General features: G+C 46.6%; 1 long non-coding RNA gene across 1 annotated transcript; it reads right to left on the bottom strand.

Annotated features, from left to right (window-relative positions):
* Positions 1–1,703: 1,703 nt before the first annotated feature.
* On the bottom strand, positions 1,704–7,002 carry LOC103742043. The gene is made up of 3 exons (XR_607606.3): positions 6,835–7,002; positions 2,306–2,426; positions 1,704–2,060 (listed from the first exon to the last, which is right to left on the bottom strand). It is a non-coding gene; the product is annotated as an uncharacterized LOC103742043 (long non-coding RNA).
* Between the last annotated feature and the right edge of the window lie 528 nt (positions 7,003–7,530).

Here is a 7,530-nt window from a genome sequence, read left to right as displayed (position 1 = left end):
AACTACAACCACCCCTAGCATAGCTTTTTTAAAGAGGGAAATGCACCTTATTTAATCTTTTGGGGATCCTTAACCACCCCTAGGACAGTTTTTACCCTTTGAATGCCTTTTGTAAACCATTCTTCTGGTTTTAAAGCCTTCCAGAAACTCTTTAGTACCGAATTTGGTTTTCTATCAATTTTTTTCTTTGGGAATTTGGGCTTGACATAAATCTTGCCACATTTGTCTTCAAGTAACCCAAACAGACCATTTCTTCTGCCTGGTCTTTTTTATATCTCTTGTACAGTGTTCTGTTATTCTACAGACATGTTTTACATGCTGTCCAGAGTCACTTAGATCTGCTAAAGCCTCTCTCACTTTACAAAGATCCTGTCCCATTAAAGGACTAAGCAAAACCATTACTCCTAACACTCTATACCATTCTCAAGGTCCCAGTTGAATTAAGCTTTCCTTTATATCTGTGATGAACACAGTCTTATCTGGCCCAGTGAAGTGGGCATCATATATTGCTTTTCTCATACCTAGTTCTCTCAGTAATGCCTGTCCCTCCTTTATAGTCCTCCAGCTTCTGTTAACTATGGAAGTTTCCCTTGGTGATGACCATGTACCTTTAATGCTTTGCACTAGCCATCCCATTAAGGATGGATGGGTGGTTATATAACTCAGCTGTGAAGATGCTGAGAGACTTAGACTGACGTTACTTGCTCCCATGTCCCATACCCTCATGAGCCACGTGGTGAGGGGCTCTCCAATTGCTTGTTTGTCTTTCCTAGTTTTAACAGCTCCAGTGTGGAGTATTCCCTAGCTACAGTACTGTTAGCTTTTTCCTCTTTTTGTATCAAAGGTTGAATCTGAAGGGCAGCTTTAGCTGCTTTTATTTTTAGGTAGTGTCTTTTCTTATTAATATCTGTCTTTTTTCCTGGGTTTTTGGACCCCTGGTCCTCTAACCTTACACAAGTTAAAATGTCCTGTTTTGTTTTGTTTTCTCCTCAAGCTCTGTGGCTGAAACTGAATCTGCCATTAACTCCCTGGCCTTTTCAGCTTGCTCTGCCTTGGGAAAATGTTTTATTATGCAAAGTGGCTACACCCCCTCTCTGGGTTCCTCTCTTGCTTGTAAGATTTTTTTTTTCCAGGCTCTCTATAATCTTTAAGTTTTCAGATCCACGTGGAGGTGGACTCCAATTTTTTTAGCAACTGAGATATTTCCCCACATTTACAGCACAGCTGTGGTCATGGGATTTTTTTCTCTTTGAGTCTGTCCACGTCTGCGTGGCCTCCATCATTCTAATTATATATTTAATGATCCATTGTATAATGCATATGAGTATAGCTAGCCCCCTTAAGCCTATGGGGTTTGGCCCTGCTCTCCCCTGGGTTTCCGCCAACTTCTCCTGGATGTGTCGATTACTTCACGGGACTCCTTGTGGCTCCCATCTCCACCCTTCTGGATTTGGGAATCTGTACTCAGCTCCCTTTCAAGTGGCTCACCAAACGCTGCTGGAACCATGCCACTTTCCCAGGCCCACATCCCCAAGTTCTACTGGGACTCCCTCAGTTCCTCTATCCAGCAGTACTACATCAATTTGTTGCACTAAATTTTCTTCCATTTTCCCTTCTTGGGAGGTTCATGTGCATGGATGCTGAGGCCCCATGGCTCACAGACTAATATACGACATTTTTCATTTGGGTTTGGTACTGTTTTATATAACTTTGGGAGGGGATGACTTACAAAGAAACAGCTCCTCATAACCCCCACACCCCATCATTCCCAATCGCTTTCACACCACGTGCCCATGTGCCATCTCCACAGTCTGCTTCATCTCACCTTGCAGAGCCTGCAGGACAGGCAGGGTGTCCGCTGGCCATTCTCACCATTCTCGTCATTCTCAGGCCATACAGCTCACTCCCAGGAGTTCCCAAAAAGGCCGCACCCTATCTCACAGTGGCTTGGCTAACTCTCCGCAGCAGGTTGGCTGGCTCCACCCCTCTTTTCCAGGGTGCCCCATGCTTGTCTGTTGCCCATGCTTTTCCGGGGACTGAGTAATTTCCAGGATACAGTCCTTAAGGTGATGGGGGAAGAGAACAGAAATGTACTGACCTAAAGTGACCTTGACTCCCTCCTGGGCCAGCAGGGCTGCGACAGCCAGAGCACAGAGACAAGGCTGCCACTGTCCTGTTGTTCTAGGGGTGTGGGACTTCCTATTGACCCCCACCATGGAGATCTGTGAGGGAAAAAGTTTACCAGGGTAGGAAAGGAGGACAGACCAAGTGGCCCCTGTATCTATGACAAATGACATGGTCTTACCTGCCACTGTTGCTGTTACCCTGGGCTCCTCCATGGTGATGGTCATCGAGGAGGTGGGGGCCAAGGAGTCAGGGCCTCATCAGTCTTCAGCTGCCATGCCCAGAAGGCCATCCACAGATCCCTGTAAAGTGAGCAGGGGCGGGGAAGTGATCAGCCTACGTTGGCATGGCAAAGAAGAGCAATCGACCTTCCAGTGACCCCACTGCCCACACTGGGGACAAGGTCCAGGAGGTGGTCGTGGGTTGGGGCACAGCTTTGCCCAATGGTATGTCCAAATCTGAAACAGGGACCTGGTGGCAGTTGTTGGGCCCCATTGGAGTCTGCCATATTCTTTGGAGGAGCCTTCAGGGTTAGAGCCATCAGCTGGTCTTTTGGTCTAGACAGGGTAATCTTGTCTGCCCTCTCCTGTTTCTCTGTTATTGAACACTTTAAATGCCAAATCCAATAGATTTCCCTGGTTGGGGGGGGGGGGAATCTCAGGGCCCTTATCTAAATGCTTAAGCTTCTGATATCTGAAGCTGATTGTGAAATAAAGTGGTGGTTGAGCATAAACTGTCCTTCCCTAGACTCTGGATCATACTGGGTGTACTGAATTAAGGCCTCAGTTAGCCTGGCCATGAATTGAGAAGGGTTTTCAGTGGGATTTTGGGTAATCTCTCTTAGTTTATCAAAGTTAACAACTTTGGGGGGTGAGGCCTTCTGAAGGCCTGCCAGAAGGCAGGTGACCATCTGGTCCCTCAAAGCCCTGCCTGGAGAGAAGCCATCTTATCCCTCTGGTGGGGGCTGATAATTCCAGCCAGGGTCCTGTCAGAGAACAGCTACAGACCCAATGGGGCAGGTCTGGTCAGTCAAATGGACTTCATTAGTGTACTCTTGAGCAGCTGTCCAGACCCTGTCTCTCTCACTGGGAGAGAGGGTAGACTGGCGACTCATGAAAATATCATGCCAGGTCAGGTCATAACTAAGGGTTAGGTATTTAAATTCCTTAATGAAATTGGTGGGGTCAGTGGAAAATGATCCCACCCTGTTTTCAATCTGAGCCAGGTCACTGAGGGATAAAGGGATGTGGACCTTAACAACCCCCTCAACACCCACTACCTCTCTGAGGGGAAAGATGCTATCAGGGGTTTGGGATTGAGGTTGGGATTCTGTTTGAGAGTGGGTCTGATGGGACACAGAAGATTGTGCAGGGAGGGGTAAAGGAATGGAAAGGCTAAAGGTGGGGGATGGGGAATCAGGGGGAATATCCATGATACATGAGGGTGAGGCCAGCATAGGGGCAGTGGCAGAAATGGGGGGAGCAGGACGGGGTGTGGAGGAGAGAGTGGAGGAAAGGTGTTAGAGATCTTGAATTCCCTTGAAGAGAGACCTAAGGGAGGGTGGAGGGGTGGGAAAATAGGAGGATGGTTGGGAGGGTGGTGAGGAGGGGAGAAGGAAGAGGAAGAGGAAGACAGTGGAGGTGGGGTAGCAGAGGAGTTTGGTTGGGTAGTGGTAATAGGAGAGTTTGGTTGAGGAGTGGAAGGGGTTGGTTGAGGAATAGGAGGGATTGGTTGAGGTGTAGAAGAGGTTGGTTGAGGAGTGGAAGATGGTTGGGAGGAGGAGGAGAGCAATGGCAGGCCACTGGGGATCATTCGTCTGCCAAGTTGGGGTCAACAGCTAAAGTAAGAGAATATGGAGGAGGAGCAGAAGGCTCTGGGGCAGAAGGCTCTGAGTCACTCCGGGTGGTTTTAGCAAGGAAAACTTTGGTGCATGTGGCAGGAGGCACAGAGGGAGGGCCTTGTGTTGAGGGCAAAGAAGGCTTGGACATAAGGGAATTCAGACCATTTGCCATTAAGTCAGAAATTGTCTAAATCTCTTAGAATGTTGAAATCTAGAGTTCCAGAGTCTGGCCAGATGGAGCCATTGTCCAGTTTATACTACAGCCAGGCCATGGTGCAGAAAAATTTGAGATGCTTTGGCCTAACTATCTAAGAGCCCCAATGGTTTGAGAGACTGGAGGAGACAGGTGTCGGGGGAAAGGCCTGTAGGTTTAGATTGAGAGGTTCCCATGGTGGGCTAGGCAAATGGCAAAGAGAAAGTGAAAAAGGGCTTGAGTGAGTAATAGGAGGCAGTAAAGATCTTTTTCACCAAGGGATACAGAGTCTGAGATGGTAGACAAGATTTCGGGAGGGAGAGCTAGGGCTACAAGAAACAGGAGAGCAAGACAAAGAGGGAAAAGAGGCATGAAGTGAGAAGTGTGCCAGGCAAATGAGTGTGGGACTGCCAACCAGAGAGGTATACCATAATGGAAGGGAGTCCTGAGGAAGAGAGAGTGTCCCAAATCTTCAGAAGCAGCGTCCTGTGACTAGGGAGGGGAAATATGTGGGACTTTCTGATGCACGGGTGCATTTTTTATAAGGCTCAGAAAGTCCGTTTGGCAGTGTGGCACAGCAAGGAGACAGAATAAGAGGGAAGAAGCGTGGAGGGCAAGAGGGAGGGAGGGAAGGAGGGAGGGAGGGAGGGAGAGAGAGAGAGAGAGAGAGAGAGAGAGAGAGAGAGAGAGAAAGAGAGAGAGGAGATCCTGGTTCACCAAATCTAAACCCAAAAGGTTTACACAGACCACCAATAAAGCCTCAAGACAAGAGGCTTGCACCCCCTACATAGGTAATAGGCTACTAATGTCTCAGGGACCCCTGGTCATGAGGGGTAGCTAGAAAACCTTTTAGCGGGCTGGGAAGATGGCTGTGCTCCTTTGTGAGGGTGAGTCTCTGGACTGAAGAAACTCTAAGTGACAGGACTTGAGTGTGATGGGTGGGTAGATCCACCCACCAGATGGGCTTGGGCAAAGCACAGTAACCATGCTGTCAGCGCAATGGTCTTGGAGACCAGTGTCACCCAGTGGCCTTAGGCTAGGTTTGGGAATGACCTTGGAGCTTAAAAGGAAGAAGAGGGTCCTAAGAGGAGAATCAAGGAGCTGGAGAGGCAAGGGCTTGGTGGGGCAGTGAAGGAAGAGGAGGTACCTCAGAGCCGAATTGGTGGCGAGTGCAGGGGCCAGTAACCATTGATTGGCCCAGCCACAGTCCTCCCTGGAGACCTCCAAGAGCTGTGATCTGAGTCACAGCACAAGATGTTAGATAAATTGTACAGGGAATTCCCACAGAAAACACTGGAGGACTCCGGCAAAGTGAAGTTCATTGTGGAGGGTCGCAGGGGCTGGCATTCAGCACAGGACTGAAAGTAACCAGCAGCCTGATGACTGCTAGGGAAGTTCTTACAGAGAATTGGGAATGCAGAAGGCAGCAAAAATAATCTTTACAGTTTTGGCAGGAAGCAGGGTCTGCACATTGTGAAGCTTATCAAGGGGAAGCAGCTTGAGCTAAGACAGCTCTTGCAGTCATGGGGTCTTGGGTCATGGGTACAGATTGTACCCATGTACCATCTATCTGCAGATGGTCAGCATAACTATTGACACAGTTCCTGTAATCCATGGGGCCTTGCAAAACTTGTCCTGTGGGGGTTTGCAAAATTATGAGGCCTTGCTGCACTGGGGGAAGCATGACTATAGGCCTGAACTCTATCACTAGTATTTTGTAAAAATGTTGTGGAAGTAAAAACCTAAAGAAAGGTGACATAAGCATAACTAAGTTAACTGTAATTAAAGGTTATTAAAATTCTCAAATATCCTGAGATAGAACTTGTGCCTTAGTAATGCTTAGTTTAATAAACTGGCTTAAAGAACAAAGGTTTTGTCTTTTATCTTTTTATTAAATAAATCATTTAAAACTTAATGATTAGATTTCTCCAAGTTCTCTCTTCTCTCTCTCTCTCTCTCTCTCTCTCTCTCTCTCTCTCTCTCTCCCTAATTTATGAATGAATATAAATATGATTTTTAAAATTTAGAACCTGTTTTGAAAGGAAATCTTATCAAACTCTAGGTAGATAGCATTACTTTTCATTGCTTGGTGAAAACTTTATCTCTACTGAATGCTGTTTTATATAAACAAATAGCATTTTAAGGCTTGCTGAAACACCTAATATGTTCAAAAATATCATTTTAATAGGTTTTAAGAAATTCAGAGTAGGGGCTGGAAAGATGACTCAGTGGTTAAGAGCATTGACTGTTCTTTCAGAGTACCCAGATTCGGTTCCCAGAACCCACATGGCAGCTAACAATTGTCTATAACTCCAGTTCCAGGGAATCCAACACCCTCTTCTGGCCCCTATGAGTACTGTGTGCAAATGGTGCACTTACATACACGCTGGCAAAACACTCATACATTCATAAAACAAACTTTTTAAAAAAGCAGAAAGTTTCAACATCCTTAGCCATCAGGAAAATGCAAATTAAAACTGCTTTAAGATTCCTTCTCACTCAGAAAGAACTGAAAAATGGCTGCGAATGCTTGCGAAGATGTGGGGAAAGAGGAACCCTTAATTCACTGCTGGTGAGAATGCAAACTTGTGCAGTGTATTAGTCAGGGTTCTCTAGGGGAACAGAACTGATGTGATAGGGGAGCACATAATAGAGAGGATTCATGAAGTTAACTTACACAATACGGTCTGGGTGGTCCAGCAGTGCTGTCTCACACTGGAGAGGCTGAAGAACTTGGTAGATGCTCTGTCCCCAAGGCTGGCCTCAGCAGACTGAGCTGGTGCTGAAGACCTGGAGGATTCCTGGAAAGCCAGTAGTCTTCATCCACTTTGGAACTTTGAAGGAACTGGGTTCTGAAATAAGTAAAGGGATGTAGCAGCAGCAACAACAGCAACAAGATAGCTGAACAGGCAACAAGACAGCTGTGCAGGCAACACAGCAAACAACACAAAAGCCTCTTTCCTTCCCACTTCCTTGTGACTGAGCTGTCCTTGTCTCAGAGGTTAACCTCAATCTAGATGATCCCTTGCGGGTGTGCCCTGGAGGCTTATCTCTTAACTGATTACAAATCCAGTCAAGTTGACAACAAAGATTAGCATCACATGCAGCTGATAATGGAAATCAATATAAAGGTTCCTCAAAAAGCTGAAAATATTGGGCTGGAGAAATGGCTCAGCTGTTAAGAGCACTGACTGCTCTTGCAGAAGACCTGGATTCAATTCCCAGCACCTACATAGCTGTTAATACCTCTCCTTAATCCCAGTTCCAGGGGATCCAAAGCCCTCTTCCAGCTTCTGTGGGCACCAGACATGCATGTGGTTCACCTACATACATGCAAATGAAGCACTTATAATACATAAATTTAAAATAAATG

The sequence above is a fragment of the Nannospalax galili genome, unplaced genomic scaffold, assembly GCF_000622305.1.
Source record: "Nannospalax galili isolate Female #2095 unplaced genomic scaffold, S.galili_v1.0 scaffold820, whole genome shotgun sequence".
In the NCBI taxonomy this organism is placed as follows: Eukaryota; Metazoa; Chordata; class Mammalia; order Rodentia; family Spalacidae; genus Nannospalax; species Nannospalax galili.
This window is presented reverse-complemented; position numbering and strand designations above follow the sequence as displayed.